Consider the following 18,696-nt stretch of genomic DNA (forward strand, 5'->3'; position numbering starts at 1 on the left):
ATAAGTTTCTGGACAACCTGTACACCTAGGCTTAATTAGTTACGGTTTGAGGGAAGCAAATTGTTCATGAATTAAGGAAAATAGCGAGATAAATCGCGTGTAGGCGAGGCGGTCCACCCGGCGTACTCGCTGGAAAAACTTATTCCACCAATCGTGAATCTGATTTCTAGCGATGTGCGTGGAACAATTCTCAGGAACCGTGAAGCCTTACAAATAAATATTTTTAATATGAAATGAGAATTAAATGCAAATAATTATTGTAAGAATTATGTTAAGCTAAAAATATTGTGTTTTTTGTTACACCAATCTGATTGTTTTCTGCTTAAGTAATCCTTAAATGTGTTTAACAGCATATATACCTAGTTGATCGATTATTAATTGAATGATATTATGTACCCTAACCGGATTTCATGTTGAAACTAATCTGCTAATGTAACACAACATCTATGTACCTACACACGAATGCAATAAATGTTTTGAGTTTGAGTTTTTAAGATTGATTTTCTTTAATCGTAATATGAACGGTACCGTCTAGTAAGCACAAACAAGAAATATTTTACTTAAAAAGTATGGAAACAAAATGTCGTAAGTTAATTATGTCAAACATTCAATTACATTTTCCATTGCCATACTCGAGCAGAAAGTTTGAAAAGGTTGTAACATACGGACATCTAATTATTACAAGTACGTATGTTCATTATTTTCTTTGAGATGATAATATTATGTTTAATTTGAATAAAAATAATGATATAGGTAACTTGAAAGGTTGTTCGTATAATGTTAAGTCTACTACTTACGGATGAAGGAAACATGATGTTTGAACATTGATATCAAAGGTCGTCGTAGTAGCTGGGTACTAAGGCCGGGGAGGCCGGTTGTTACATAAAGAGTTGCGGATTCGATTGTTTGTGCAACGTCACGCCTTTTATCCCCGAAGGGGTAGGCAGAGGTGTACAATACGGCACGTAATGCCGCTTTACAATGTACACCCCACTTTTCCCCATAGGGGTGAGCCTATTGCGATATACTGAGCACAATTCCAGACTCCGTGCTACTACTTACTTACCCTTGTCCGGCAGTTGCACTTACGACCACTCGACCAACGAGCCGATCGATTTTTTGTGTTATCTACAATTATTGTTCTGGGCCTGGGCGTAATCTGCAAATTTTATTAATGCACTTACAAACCCAAAAGAAAAGCTAGCATCAAATCTCGTTTTCAAAATACTCACTAGAGTCCTATTAAGAACCCAAAAATTGTGCGAAACTGACTATAAATTTGCCAGTTTACTATACACTTACACAACCAAAAAAATTTTGTAAATAAAATCTATGGAAACCAACACAGAAAGCTTTGAGACTCAACGGAGCCCTTTAAGATATTTATGTCAGTCTCCAATTTTGGTAAAATATGTTTGAGTAAACACAGATTTAAAGCCCCAAAGGGCTAAGTACCTGCGTATCTATAATCCGAGGAATTGTGTATTGATGCATCCAATGTGGTACTCGTGGCTTCAAATCGAGCTATACAGCCACTTTACCATGGTCTCGCTATGTATGATGTTTCCTTTGATTCGAAGGTCAGTTAATACTGGTCTTGTATTGCTTCATATGTAATCGTGCGTACTCGCGATCCCATTGGATACATTATTGATGATTTCCTTACTTTTGATGTGGAATAAAGAATGAATAGAGTACCTACGCTAGATAAGTTTAATTTCCTTGGTTTTCTCAGGAGATAAGAGTAGATAGTCTATATTTTTTTATGGTAGGTACACACCTGAACGAGCAAACGTATCACCTGATAGTAAGCCATTGCCGCCGCCCATGGACATTTGAAACAACAGAGGCGTTACAAGTGCGTTGCCGGGCTTTTGGGGGTTAGGAATTTAAGGGTTGTGGGGGAATCGGGGATTAGGAAGATTGGGAAGGGGGAATTGGGCCTCCGGTAACCTCACTCACACAACGAAACACAACGCAAGCGTTGTTTCACGTCGGTTTTCTGTGACTCCGTGGTATCACTCCAAGCATGGCTCTCCCACACTTTAGATTTATATTTTTAATTTTCATATTCCTACGGACTGCTTTAATCAATTGGTTTGGTTACAGCTCTAAAATTCCGATTATTAGGTTCGATCATGGAGATAGGCAATAAGTACTAGGCTTTCTAAGATAGATGTGCCACCTTTCAATTTAACATTCGCCGCGATTTTACGTAAATTTACTGCGAATTTATTTCATCACTATTTTACTTCGAACATTAAACTGGGGTTTGCAATATCTACACATCTTTTCACGACATCAGATTTTCAATGTGTCAAACTTTTTCAAAAACTTCCTTAGCCGTTGTGCTTGTAGACCCAATGAAACAGTAACAATATAGCAATGAATAATTAAACAGATAGCAACCAACTATTGTTCAAAGTGAACATTAATTATACCGATAGCAAAGCTGATTAAACAACATTAAAACATCAAAGAAAAACGATTGGAGGCCTTAACGATCGATTATTGTCAATTATCTTGTCTATGATTCGAACAGTAAATAACATCATGTTTAAACATGGACATTATTATTTATGAGAACAAATAATGTGACATGACATGACATCACATAGCCGTGTCATGTTTAATTTAATACAAAATAATATTTTTTCCTGTGTGGGTTACTAATACAATAAAAACCTACGAAAATGCAGCATGTAACCGTAATGTAGATTACTCTACTACCATAATATGTAGATTTATGTAGACAAATCTCACGCTCGTTAGTATTTAAACATATAGGTATTGCTAAATCTAGGTTATGGGCGACTAGAACAAATTACCTACGACATCGACACACATACCTAACCTACAAAACTTGATTGAACTAAAAACCTAGAGAGTTTAATGACATTGACCCTACAAGACACATGTGTAGCACTCACACCAAAACAAAACAATAAAATCGATTACCGAATAATCGCCATCGTGTATCGGAAGCGATATTTTTCGGCGCGAACAAGTGACAAGTTCGTCCGCATCTTTGAACAGGGGGCTACAAACTCTTAAGTGGATTAAATGTCTGACAAAGGCAGTTATTGCGCGCAGTTACTCGCACCGTCGTCACGAATACACGGTCTTTGTTAATACTCACTTGCCATTGTTTGTCCCCTCTTCACTAATCTATAGGTACGTGTATTTTTAGACCCCACTCACGGTACTTTACTGCTAACCAGATTTGGCCGAGACGCTTTCTTGTTGGATCAACACGACGAAATTGGATCATGTCCCTCAGTATCCATACTTTATTCAAAGTACTTTGGTAAATATCGCAGGTAATGTACTGATTCTTACTGGTTAAAGGTAAACGTGTTGTTGAAATCGTATAGAAATGTTGTTGTAGGAAGAAAATGTTATAAATATAGTAAAAACTAGCAAACCAGGCGAACTCCGTTTCGCCACCAATGATTTTCCTGCTTTTCTCTTGAATTTTTCTAAATTTTCTTTGCTATAAGCCTCACGGAGCCCGAGACCTTTCCAACGAATGCAAAACCGTGGAAATCAGTTCATGCGTTATGGAGTTATAGCGTCAGGATGGAAAACCCGGCTTATTTTTATATAAAAGATTGTTATACTAAACGTGATTTGCTGAAAGGGACAAGAAGTAAATTCTATTTACCTCAGACATAATTCTATATATAGATATACTTACATCCACATACAAAAGGATTCCAATTTCCCTTAGTTACACTCATCACACTTGAACCAAGACTTTCCTAGGAAAGTCGGTTCAATCGGTTTGTAAGACATTCACTTACTACACCAACAAGGCAATAGTGTGGATTGTGAAATTATAAACCAAACAATACGAGTACATTGTCCGACCCGGGACTCCGGATCCCATGCTATATGTACAGAACCCATTAAGAAATCTATTATTCAAGCAGATTCCGGAATGCATTATGGCGCCTGTTCATACACAACAACCCTACATCATGAATCGAATCGCCGTTATTGTTCACAATAAACAATTGTCGAATTGAACTGTCATAACATAAACATTAAACATGATAATGAATTGTATTCAATTATTCATCTTTTTATAACAATGCACTTTAACAAGTTATAAAATAATTATCTATGATGTTTCTTTTTTTGCAATTGAATTATGTCTTATTGTTTTGATTGTCAGTTGTCTTCATCTATTTTGTAATAATTATGTACACTAAGAAGGAAAGGAACGAAGCGCTTTTTTCTGTTTCATTTATTGATAAATATTCTGGATATAAATATTGTATTAATTCGTAACGAATATCGTACGAACGGCAATTTAATTATCTTTAAAATGAGAATATTTTATTGTAAAACGAATATATTTTTAAAAGCTATAGAGGGTTCTTTAAAATTTAAAAATCGCTAGTGGCTCCGTTTCTTTGCTCCCAACCAATACATTCTGGATTACAATATAATGCACTATGGGTTACAATACAATACACTGGCTAAAACTAATAGAACATTCTAAAATCATTTTTCAGACAAATAAAATAAAAATTGCGGTCACATTAACCTAACTAGATTTTTTAACGAAACATAATTACATTGATATAATGTACCCACTAACACAAATAGGTATATTTCTTTAAACCAATTTAGCACATTCATCAAGATTAAAGCAATTTTAATTAATTAAATGTTTTTAATTAGAATTTTACGTGTTTTCTGCAGTTATCTCGGATCTAATATAAATTGTATTTTCGTTTTATGAGGGTAATTCGGCAGATCCAGATTACTCAACAATTGGATGCGAATAGTACAACATAACGAGGTCCAGACATAAACAAACCTATATAAAAATATTTTTGAAGTAAAATTCTGTGACTTAACTTATATCACTTCACGCGTCTTATTATTTCTGAAGAAGTTAGATTTGTACCTACTTAAAATATTTTAGGGGTACACATTTTCGCTTATGTATTGTAAGTAGTTAGCCTTTTTTGGTAAATGGTGGAAACCTTTAAAAGACCTTTGGATTTTAGGGTGAAAGACTAGGTAAAACCATCCCCTGTGGTCACCATTAGCAACTATGTACAAATATGAAGGTACTGGCTCCTATGAATAGGAAAACTTCGGGGTCCGTTCACATTTTCAAGACGAGCGCGTCTATGTGCGTGATACACCAATACTAGGTACTTCTGGGATTACTGGGTAAGCGGCAAATCTCCACTCTAAGCGGCCACATATTTAAATCATCATCATCGTCACCATCAGCCTGCGAAAACTCAATCAATGCACACAACTTCAGACTCTACGTTAGGTAGATTATTCTAGCCTAAAAAACAAATCAGTTGCTACGAGCTACGATCACCAACGTAGAAAAATATCTCTCCTTTTACCTACTATATTATTATAACTAGTAAGCAAAAATAGTGCGGCGACGCTAGTGAAATGTATGAACATAATAATATTTGCTTAGGGTTTTTTAAGAAAACAGTATTGAGGGGCAATATTTGTACACTGAAACCTTCAGGGTGGGCAATATTTCTGCTTCCCAGATTTAGTTCCAAAATACTACAATAATCATAAAGTGTAAATCTAGTACCTATTTCTACTGTTGTAAGTTTCAAATTCCCAAAAAGCCATGTTAAACTATAGCTACAGAAGTTACGTGTACCTGCCTACACGTCATTACAACTTTTATAATTATTGCCACAGCAGATTAATTGATTTAATAAAACACTGCCATAATTAAATGTTAAAATAAAATATGGCATCAATTAATGTTATTTTCATTTCACTTATTTACGAGCGTTTTACATGATAATGAAGTCGATGTTCCGATTATACACATTCAGCTCCATTCGTTATTGTTTCACAACGCTCGACGCTCGACGCTCATACGAGTATTTGGCTGAACGACGAACCTAGAGTTTTGCGTATAGACAGTTTTATATTGCTACGTTAACTGTTAAACAATTCCCCGAGATAAAGTAACGATCCGATAAAACAATATTAATCTTTTTACCAAATTTCTGGTTTCATACTCATGTGTGTAACTAAGCCTCGTCCCTAACCATGTGGCTAACCTACGTCATAACCTAGTGTGGGATATGTTTCTTAAATTTTTACTGAAAATGTAAAATGTAAGTTACCAATTCAAACAAACTGAAAGTTCTTGAAACTTGAACTCTCAATACTTACAGAAAATAAACGTTATCAGCAAAGTTTTCAGAGATCTCATTTACATTGTTATAGTAAATAAATTTTGTGGCAAGTCTGGGGTATTACCGTTGAACTCTACTTGGGCTGAGCTCAGCTCAAGTCGTTGCAGCGATCGGCGGTCGCGAGGATTTTCGGAGGTTTGTGGTGTGACGTCAGAGCGGGCGGGGCGCGGGCGCGGGCAGTGGCGCGCGCCGCCTCGCTCCGGCCGACTGTCCCTACCGCTACGTACTATCTGTTGCGCGCCGAGCGCGGTGGACGCGCTACGAACGCGCCGCACGCGACCCTACCGCCCGCCCTTCACGCAACCGTAAACAAATTACTACGTACCCCGTGTCCAATGCTCCTTACGCTTGTGTGAAACCCCACTTTGTTCCGACTTCGACTTATGTGATTTAAGTTTTAGTGACTTTGACGTCTGTCAGTGAAGTAGTAAGTGCCGACTAGGGGTAAACGGCCCGTCTGCCGCCCACGGACCGTAGTAGTGGAGTAGTAGCCGCGCCAGACTTGCCCACTGGGTGATGCACCGAGTCATAACACATGATAACCACTTCGGCAACTTATAAACACAACTATTGCACTAAGGTACATTTACGTTAAACTCTTGTTTACTGTAGTCCCTCGTTCTTTTATTTTCAGGCTTTGAAGTTGATGTTTACTTTTGCATTCTAGTGTTCTTCTTCTTGCTGAAATATACTTTTAAATTAGATCATTGATATTTATATAACTGTAGATGTTTATCAAAACATTTTCAAGGAACATTTTATAATAATTATTACATGGTCACCAACTGAACACATAAAGTTGATGAAAACACATAAACTTTATCTATTATCGCGCTTGCTTACATAAGTTGTTAATTAAAATGCGTCGATCAGCATTAATAGGGCGATTAGATACATATATTATTATCATCGACTGTAATTATTAGGTTAACAGCTAACTACCATCTTGGGAGTGTGTGTGGAACTATTTGGAACTGAAATCTTAATTATTATTATAATACATGTCACACCTTGGCTAAAATGTTAATATTTACATTAGACAAAGCATTTTGGAAAGAAAATTTAAAGGTGCTAATTAGTTTTAGGACTAATTCATGGATATAAGAATAAGTCTTAGGATTATTATGACTTACACTACAATTTTTGTGGAAAAAATATGCTTATCGCAAACCTCAAATAAAATCGAGTCAGCCCATTTAGCAGGACGTAGGAAAAGTCTCCTCCCATTTTATATATAGGCACATTTATAATTCAGATAGATCTAAATCTGTGCCTTTTCGTTTAGTCTGGCCTTTAGGTCAAAGTCATGATCACAGGTGTAGTTACATGTTTTCAGAGAAATAAAGCCGACCTACTATTTACTAGGTAACTTCGTACATTCTTTTGATATAGAAGGTGATTTATTAATATACATATAATAATTCGTTAAAATACTTGACACTCAAAATGTGACAAAATTAACATTATTTTTAATACTGTGAAAAACATAATTGATGAACATAATTTGGATCACATTAACATAAAAAATATATACTCAGGTACTGCTATCTTACATTCACCTATTTCCAAATCTTTCACAAACGTGTCTTATTATATTCCAAAAGAGTTTGTGTTTTGTTAATAAAACAAAAAAATATTAGAGAATAACATCGTTTCGTAAGTATGTTTAGAACAATTATACATTATATATTATAAACCTGGTTAGAACAATAATAAAATAAAGTACCTAATATACTAAGTTAAGATTTTACTTAGCCGTAATTATATGTAGTAATTACTATGATTACCTTAACATACATATGTCAATCAATAAGCCACATATAATTCCTAAGTAGCCCTAAGTTTAAGTAAGATTACTTATATACAAAGGAGCCTTCTAGTCTAGATTTATCTTAGACTATTGGTTTTGGTACTAAGATATGTCTGAGAGCTAAAAGTATTTACTTGGAGTAATCATTAGTCCGATTGCCAATGTCTAGGTCAAAGAGACATGTAAATAATAGTGACGCAGATTATGTTACGATTATGATACGACTAGTTAATAGCAAAGATCTATAATAATATAGTTAACAAGTGATGCTGCTTCCATAACTCATGTTATGTTCCGAAATATATATATATACATATATTTTTTAAATTGACACACATACTATTTAGTAGAACTCGCATTTACTTATAAGTCCCATATAATAAAGAGTGAGCCTATTACCGTACACCAGATACAATACCAAACTACATGCTATTACTGAGAAATAAATAATGCTATGAGAATTTGAACTTCAAACTCCTCAACCAGGGAATCAAACCTGGAATCTCTAACTCGGTACTTGACCAAAAAGGCTGTGGTTAACTGGATAAATGTCAACCGATTAGTTGATAGTATGGTCAATCGATGACCTTTAAAATGTGACGTCACGATTTGAGGAGTCGATTAGTGCAGTAAGCTGGATAAGCCCGGTTCCCTACAAGGGTCGCCTGTTTGATCACTGACAAATATTGGCTCAATACTCATCAATGGATTTACAAGACTACTGACATTAAGCTTTTAACGTCAACCTTAGATACGTAGAGATTGAAACTCGATTGTTTTTGGTCGAAGATTGATAAATCGTGAAACACAAACTTAGATAAAAATAGCACAGTTTATTTAACACGCTTTCAAAATTAGATAAGTGGTCTAAGAATAAAATTGTTAAACGTTTCACTTTTATACATATTTCTTTGCAATACAAAAACTACTAAACCGAATCATAAACACACTTACATGTAAACTAAACTACAAATGGCATTCTAAACGCTCCTACGAACCCACATAAAAAATAAGTTGGGTTTTTAAATATTCCTTTATGCATATCTTTCTGAAAAGCCTGTCCCATTTCTATTCAACTAGGTAACGCTGAAATTCTATGGCCGGGATTACTCGGGATGTACGATGGCCGTTCTATTATACTTAGCGTGATGTAAACCTCCCCTCCTCCACATTTTACTCCTTTAAAATAAGTCTACAAAAGGCGATAAGTGAATCATTCCTGATCTTGACTTGTAGAGGATAATAGATTCATAAAATATAAGTTACAGTTATTAAAAATAACAAGGAATAATACGTTAATAGAAAAATTCGAGATCCCGAATCTCTTTATATGCGGTAGGTACATAAGCATGTATATTTTTATTCTGTACTTCATTGCTCAATGTTTCGTTATAACAGGAAAATAAGCAAAAAGAAAAGAAAAGTTTTCAGTGCCTGGAACATCTTGCGGGAGTAATTTAATTTATTTTCTCTGTATCTCGGTATCATTTAAATCGCATTTCAACTGCGAAGGGAAACAAAAATACTACTTTTGTTTGTTTATTTTTCAAAAAGGCGGTTGCTATCAAGTTTTACAGTAAATAAAAAAGACCTAAACAAAGAAAATTTCCATAGAAATTGGTTTGCTTGATGCCTTATTACCCAATTTTGTCAGACTGATATCGTGGTGTCGGTCACCTCAGAACTCTGCGAGACTAAGTAGCCAAGAAGTCCTAGCTACCTTTCTCGAGTTATTTTTACTGTATCCTCTAGAGAAAGGGTGTATTGTATTATTTGTGGAAAGATACAGAACAAACAGTACAACGTTCTGCTACAAAGCCTGTCGGAAGTTTGTATCTTATTACGTATGTAATAAAATAACAGCTTCCGTAAGTCCGTAACAACAATGTGGACTTGTTTAAAATTCACTCTGTGCCTATTGTTTGCTCGGTAATCCAAATAGGACAGACGACGATTCCGTCCGTGAAAATTCCTTTAATTGTATACATTACGAAGGATTTCAGCCGGCGTACGTTTATGGAAATAAATGACCGGGCGAAATATAATTAAAGGTTTGGAATATTCCAGAATACGATGAACTTAATGACGCGTCGCTTAGGATCGCTTGGCGTATTAATGTGGCATCAGCCCCAATATATTGCTATGCATGAAATATCGTTCGCTATCTATAGGGCGCATGCTTTATGCATGAGTATTAATCATTGCTCTTTAAACCGTTTAAGGGGGACGAAGTTTCATGGAAACCGGGTTGCAATTCCAGGATTAATTCGATTCGCTATTTATGGTCCGTTTACGAGTCTCGTGTAATTAAATGTTGCCTCTTGTTTTGTTATTGAATGTAGCTATACAATTGGTATTTTTATTTGAACAACACATTTTTACATTATTTTGGCTAATCTATAATCTTAATTTTTAAATAGCATCTTTGTTTAAGCAATCTAAAAGTTTATGCACGTGATACGAAGCAATCTCACAATCTTCTAACAAAATTTCCTTTTCATAGAACATATTATATTACCAATATCTAAGCTCTGCATACAATACCCTTCCTGAAATATTATACGTTTTCCTTTACATTTTCTTCACTAAGCTTGGTCTTATCTTAGTTCTATCGGGTTTCATAACATTTTCCAAATGCCAACTACTAAGGTCATCTGGCCTGCATTGTCGCATCACAACAGCGGCCCTGGATTGCTCGGTTTCTACCTAATTGAGTTCAGTTGTTACATTCCCTATTGTATCTCCATTAAGCACGTAATTATGGACGCCAGAGTACCCTTGAGTACATTGTTGGTTGCAGATTGTTACTATAATTAATGTAAAAGAGGGAAACTAATGAGATGATTTATTTCGCATTGTATGATTACTTTGTTTGATTTAATTGGAAGTTGTATAGACTTTTATTGGGAGATTTGAATAGTGTGTATTTCTGTGAAACTGCATCTGTAGGTTAATGATTATGTTATCGGCTTACTCACGTAACTGTTTGACGAGGATCTCGACTAGTTTCAACGTGCTAGAGGCTCATATTCATGAGCAGTGTCTGTCTGTACTTGTATAATAAATGTCCTTTATGTAAATAATGTTGTATCAAAAGTTAAAAATAAATCGTATTTAGGAATGAAAAGTCAACAAGATAAATAAACAAAAAGGAAAAACTAGTTTCCATTTTTAAATACCGTTAAAATCATTGGTTGACAGTCCTATGTATAAAAACATCAATATTGGCTATCAGTACACGATTCACTGGACCTGTGTTCTCGTCATAAAAATACAATACGGAAATGTTTATAAATTGCGAGGCGAACAAATGGTCCACGGAGATACGATATCTGGCGGATATTGTGTAGACTGTAATCGATACCTAGGTACACTAGTTATGTATTAACTTACATAACATACTGATTAGTAATTCCTAATAGCTAGAGTAAATGAGGTAACATTCATAAGGAGTTACTTTAAAAAACTTTAGTGTCTTTTATGCCTAAATTAATAATTCTAACATTATTAAATGAAATATAATATAGAATTATCGGTACGTAATCCTTTTTAATAAGTACATACTCAAAATAATAAGAAGTGGAAAATGTACCAACTACCAAACCACTTTGAAGAAATGAACAATATTATTAGATTGTTCCTTGAAAAAAGGTTATTTCAACAATAACAACGGAGTCTGTAGCCATAAACTGGACTAAAACTTAGCTTATAATACAAATAGTAAAAAGAAAGTGCTCCACACCCTGAATACTTTTGGAAAATCTTATAGTATACATATAATCTTTCTTATAACCTTGATATAAGTACCTACGTAATTTTAGTATGAAGCTTTGGGTCCATTACCATTGTAAAAACCTACTTTTGTACCTATGTAAATAACATTTTGCAACCAGTTATATTCTTTACACATGGATTAACTGTTAATAATATATGGCTACAACATTACAATGACATAATTGCAATGTTTACATGTCATTATTTTAAACATTCAACATGACATTGATTGGAACTTGGTTATTGAGCCTGCGTTACCCATAAAAGTTTAAACTACTTTAATTATGTGCCACGCCGGCCATAAACAGAGTAATCTCGCCATTGTCTCCCGGTGAGGCTGCAAGCACCCAGTTTATAGACTTGTCTGCCATTTGGATATAGTATTCATTGAATATTAGAATTTAAATTGAGTCGGTTAATTTAGGAGCTAGCGGACCGTCGCCAGCGCTGCCCACTGATGTGTAAGTTTGATAAGTCCGTGGTCTGTTCCTGTCGGGGCCCAGAATCTATTGCAAGTTTAAAATCGTCTATTTGAAGGTCTTTGTTATAGACTAACGTCATTAGTTGTCAATACTGTTTTGACATCAGTATCTAAAAGAAAATAATCCTTAAGTCTTTGACTGCCAATAGAAAACTGTTGAAGGCAAATCCTCCGCTAACGTCGGTCACCGGTGACCACCATGGTGTTCAATGTGTTAATGCTTTCTCGATTTTTTTAGTCTTAATTTAATTACGATGCAGATAAATCTCATTGTCACTCTAAAATCTCCAAAAACCTGACCTAATGAAAAGTCCTTGAGTTCAAATACTAACCTTGCTACTACTTAATAAAATCTTTACTGTTTATGACTCAATCTTAGAAATAGAAAACAGACAAACAACAACAAACAATTAGATCTAAAATTAAACTTTAGCTTTGCGAATATACATATTTTACATTTAATATAGTTACAAGACAAGTTGAAACTAATCTTATTCAACTTAAAAACTGCGCATAAAATGGGACGAAGTTTGTGCAACGTCTAATGCACTTGTATAATACTTGTACTATTCCATTTTAAATTACTTTTATGCTGTGATACAGTTTTGTCTAAGTTAATACTTAAATAACTAAAATCTTTTAAATAGACAATCTTTAATTTTATTTTGCAATTAATTGTACAGACATATGCACACAAAAACAAAATAGATGAATGGCCGGGATATAATTGTAATATTACATGGCAATATATACTACTGGACAATATAGTAAATATAGTACATGTAAATAGTTGCAGATTTCATCTATTATTATTATTTATTTATTAATTAAACGGTACATGTTAATGAACTTATGATCTAGTTTACAGACCGACAAAACTATATAACACTTAAATTAAATTAATTAATCTAAAACTTAAAAGTTTTCAAGACATAAGTACGTGCATACGTAATTACGTACCTACATCACAACGCCCCACGTTTTTCCATTTTATTATAAAAGTAGGATGAAAAAGCCTTCCAATAACTTGATAGGCAGATTAATTGGGTAACGGAGCCGTCCACTTTTTGTCACTATCAACGCCATCGACATTTCATTTTATCACACTGCCTGAAATTGCGGCCATGGCTTTCAACTATGGAAAAATAAAGGACATTATGAAAAATATTCATTAAAATATCATTACTTTCTTGCGGGCAAAGCCTTAATGGATGTTTTCGGTTTTTGAATTGAACCTCAGTAACAGCGTAGGGTCTAGAACTGTGACCGATGATGTACCTATACCAATAGGCCTCTAATTACAAGGGACTAGTAAAAAGTCCGCGAGTCACATTCAAAATATACATCTCTGACGTCATGTATTTACTATTTACACTTTCCGCTGAAACTTAATTGCGTCATCCGAAGCCGAGATTCTCAGGGAAAAGAAAATTTGGCTGTAGGTTTGATCCCTAACTTATCACTACTAACACAAGTTTCATATTTTTTCATGAATTGTTATAACTGCACAATGCGAAAAGGTGAAAATGTGAAAGTAGTAGGTATTCTCACAGCGCAATATCTGTTGGAACAGTTTCGAATTTTATATGAACACGATAGCTGTACGACTTACGTTCGAAGTCTATTTACTTACATAATTTATTATATAGAAGTGTAGAACAGAGCATAAAGAGAACATAGGTATAATTCGCAGTTGCCAACGCCAAATAGTTCGGCTACAACAAATTTCATTTAGCCATCCGTCTACAGTAACTATTCAAAGTTTACCATAAAATTAAATTCTATTTGACGTTTAATATTTGACTAGTATTCATTGGATCAAATTGTTACTTAGCGAGAAATAGCTGCGGCTTTAATGCTGCGGAATATCAATGAGCTAAACAAAAGACAAAGGTTTCCTATTATAATGGCAATTAATGGAGCCGCTAAAGATAACAATTTGCTTGTATAGGCATTCAACAAACAATCGTCTCGCAGTAACAATGTGTTCTCTTGAATTTATATGTTACACAATCACCAAGAAACACCAATTCTTTACACTTGAATAAATGTTATCGACTGGCGGTGGCGGGGAGACGGCTGACAGACAGCTCATTAAATTAAATTCAGAGGAATGGTGCCTAAATAATGAATACAGAGTTCAAGAATTGCCATGATAGTTAAACAATGTTTTTATTGTGTCTCTAATGATTTGCGTTATACTACCTAAACTCAATTTATTTACTTAGTAATACAAAGTTTGAAAGTAGAATTGGTTTTATTATAACGCTCGAAGGACTGTTATGACAACTGATATACTTAAAGAATACAAAGCGTAACAATAAAGATATTCCCCGTCATCGTAATATTAAGTAAATGGGTTCTTACACATTACCCGTGAGTTTATACCGAACTGTCGACGTCGCTGTACACATTGTGTAATCTATCTTTATATTACGGATCCTTTGTGCCAGGATAAAAGTTTTTTTCCTACATAAAATGTTGGGTTCCACCCAACAAGATTAAAGGGCAAATATGACACATGTCAGAAAGAAACATATTTTATATTCTGTTGATACAAATAAAAGAAACGAGTTGTCCCATCGAGTATGGGACAGGCATTATGCCCGACCAATGCCCATTCAATCTTTGATAAACAAGTTAATCTATGTAAATAGGGCAATTCTACGGGATAAAAACTACAATAGTACATTCATACATACACATCTACATATTTTAGTATATTTTTGGTTCTATTCTAGGGTTGATTGTTACAATAACGTAGATAATCTTCTGTAATGTTGGATGTGGAATGTTAGGCCTTTGTTGTAAATTTATGGTACTCAAGCTTGGTCCCGACACAATTATTTGCGATTCCGAGGTATCTACAAAGCGGAATCAATGGTTATGCCACGACGATCTTGATTTGTAGCCGGATGGACGGCGCTCTAACACAATTTAGCCGCCGTTTACTCCGTCAATACAAATCCATTCAAATGCAACCATTTCAGTGGCTGTTAAACAAATAACATTGGCACACGTTCCCGCGGGTATTACACAGTGCTATGACACTTCTATGAAACACAAATACATTTCTTGCATGTGACATTATAGCGTAGGTAATGATGAAGTGAACATTAATGTTCTCCCTTTGATCTAACCAAACAAAAATAATGCTTCATTATGTTTCCAAGTACTTGTGTTCTAATGTTTCGTTCGCATTTCCAAGCCACAATTCACAAAATATAACTTTGCGCACCTAACAAATGTTTTTCATGGCGGTGAAATGTAAGAATAACATCTAAAAATAAGTGTTAAATGTTGCGTTCGTGACGTAATGGTTTTTAAATTCCCTTTGCAAACATTGACTATCAGAAAAGGTTTCGCATAAAATCTTATTCTCATTGCTTTGCAATAAAAACTTGTTCCGCGTTTCCCGATATCATTGTATAATTCTATCGTCACATATCTCCTCAGATGTATGTTATTGGCATTCTAACTCCATCAAATACTTTACAGCCCGAAATATCGTCTATTACCTACGTCGTTAAGATCATAAAGAATCATTTTTCCATAATATTAAAGCGATTCTCGGTAGCTATTGATCTGTCAACAGCTGAGCTAAATAAATACATTATCGAATGAAAGACATAAACAGTTAATGACGCGTCCTTTTACTTACGACTGAAGTGATTCATTAAAATAATAAACGGAATAGCCATAAATGTTAGAATATTAATTTATATCCGTAATTATTTGTTTTGTTTGTACTTAGTATACTAAACGACATAAGATACTTTAACAGTCAAGTAAGACCATTGGATTGAAAAAAGGAATAAAACTGTACCTTCAAAAAATGTGAGAATCCGATGCCAATAATACCACCAAATTTTTAACCATAAACGTAAAAATCTATAATACAAAAATAAATATCTAAATGCGTTGCTAAACAGGAAGCTCGAGAACAACTCAACCGATTTCGTTAATTCTTTTTTTGTTAGGTTTTTTATTGTTAAAAGAAGGTTTTTACGTAAGAAAAACAAAACAAAGATACACAGAAAAAAAGATATGATGTCATTATTACCTTCAAAAAGATTACTGGAAAATGGTGTTTCTCTAGTGGAAAAATTAAAAGCATTTTCGAGTTTTCATCGATTTTGATTAAGATTAATTCACAAAGCTATCAATTTTCATGTCGTGGTATCGGACAGGTGCATCGATTTATTATTCAACAACCACGGCAACAGTATGCACTGATATTGTGTGATATGGATTCTGTCAATCAAACCTACAATTTGAAAATAACTTACAGCCGCAGTCACGAAACATTTAACGATTACTTAAACTGTTGATTAGTAACGATTTTGTATCGAAAACGCTAAGAAGTACGGCGGTTAATTTCTTCTTCTAAATATATTATATTTCCAAACATTTAAATACATAGAGTAATGATAAAATGTAGGTGGATATGGTTATCATAATAGGAGGATTGACTTAACTTAGCTAAAAAATTCATTCAGTTTCCTGAACATCGCATAGCAGTAAATTAAACCCTTATGCTTCATTCACCTTTCGTTTTCACAGAACCGCCGTGACTTTGTAAAAAGACAAAAGAAATTAAAGCGCGTACACTTCCTCGCAGCGAGGTTTTCTGATACAATACGGAATTTATAAGCCACATTGTACTTTCCAATTTCGCCGTAAACGATTATCGATACCAGATCAATTTGATCGATTATATTCGATTGTAACAATACAAAATCTTTCTATTCCGTTGATGTTTCTCCTGTTATTGTGATGCGCGTTAAGGGACGAGACCGACACGTGAGACGGTCAGGGAATACCTAAGTACCGGTACCACAATCACGTAATACAAGTTCACCCGTCGTTACTGGCGACCGTAGCAATATTGTGCAAAATCACAACTATCATTTGTTACGAATAATTCTACATTCCTATCTACTTGCTCTCGAATTTCCTTGCCTATTATTAGTACGTTATATTAACAATATTCATAGAAACTGAAACATATTGTAGTTACGTGTTATTACAGAATTAGATGTGCTATTTAACGTTAGCGAACCACCACGGATAGGTTGCTGAAAAAAATGACATGTCTATGTGAGGGAGTACCGCAGATGGTTCTTCTCTGTCTCGAAAACGGATCACCGTATTAAAAAAACTTAGTCTATTACTATTGACAGAATATTGTATTGTTACAACATTGAGGTCGGCTCCAATGACGACCGACTTGTACTCATAGGAAATCTTTTCAAAAACTTTACCGTGACCCTGAAATTTTAAGAGTCGTTACACCCTACCATATATAACATGGATATAGGGAGTGCATTCAGTTCAATATAAACTATATACAAACTTAGAGCACTAAAGTATCTCGTATTGAGATCTTACCTATATGTATAAGCTTGTTTGACTGGACTAATTTGACGAACTCGGTTAACTTCGGAGCGCTGTAACTGAGTTTCTAATGAATGAATTTGAAAACAGTTGTAGGGAAAATTTTTTCTCGAAAAATATTCTTCAAGATTGGTCTGTAGTCATTTATTTATAAAATGTAAAAAAAAGTTATAGAGCAAAAATTAAAATTTTATTAAAAAAAAATCACTTTTTTACTTATAACTTCTTTAATTGTTAATTTAGGGCAAAAAGGTATATAAACATATTTGTAAGCAAAATAATTTTCTATAAATTATGATTTTAAAAATTTTATTACGATGCATAGTTTCCGAGATATAGCAAAAAAAGTGTTTCCATCCCTTTTTCCAAGATGGCGGCCGGGGGACAAGGGTGGCGACCCCACAAACTTCAAGTTAAGCTTCTATTGATACATGATCAAAAAATAAAATTGCGTCCTCTAAGAAATGCATTATTCGGCCCTCAAATTGTAACATTTCAATGGACTAATTTAGTTTCTGAACATCACATCCCATGACAGTGACTTTGTAAAAAGACAAAAGAAATTAAAGCGCGTACACTTCCTCGCAGCGAGGTTTTTGCGATACAAAACGGATTTGTATTGTAAGCCACATTGTGCTTTCCAATTTCGCCGTAAACGATTATCGATACCAGATCAATTTGATCGATTATATTCGATTGTAACAATACAAAATGTTTCTATTCCGTTGATGTTTCTCCTGTTATTGTGATGCGCGTTAAGGGACGAGACCGACACGTGAGACGGTCAGGGAATACCTAAGTACCGGTACCACAATCACGTAATACAAGTTCACCCGTCGTTACTGGCGACCGTAGCAATATTGTGCAAAATCACAACTATCATTTGTTACGAATAATTCTACATTCCTATCTACTTGCTCTCGAATTTCCTTGCCTATTATTAGTACGTTATATTAACAATATTCATAGAAACTGAAACATATTGTAGTTACGTGTTATTACAGAATTAGATGTGCTATTTATCGTTT

General features: G+C 34.5%; 1 protein-coding gene across 2 annotated transcripts in view; it reads left to right on the forward strand.

Moving 5' to 3' along the window:
* Nucleotides 1-6,168: 6,168 nt before the first annotated feature.
* Nucleotides 6,169-18,696, forward strand: part of LOC118266960 (5-hydroxytryptamine receptor) — a 49,348-nt gene continuing 36,820 nt past the window's right edge. Inside the window, exon 1 of one of the 2 annotated variants that reach the window (XM_035580632.2) lies at nucleotides 6,169-6,786. The gene's annotated coding sequence lies outside the window, so the exon portion shown is untranslated. The remainder of the gene's footprint in view (nucleotides 6,787-18,696) is intronic. The other variant, XM_035580628.2, reaches the window with a different exon arrangement.

Source organism: Spodoptera frugiperda, chromosome 23 (assembly GCF_023101765.2).
Source record: "Spodoptera frugiperda isolate SF20-4 chromosome 23, AGI-APGP_CSIRO_Sfru_2.0, whole genome shotgun sequence".
In the NCBI taxonomy this organism is placed as follows: Eukaryota; Metazoa; Arthropoda; class Insecta; order Lepidoptera; family Noctuidae; genus Spodoptera; species Spodoptera frugiperda.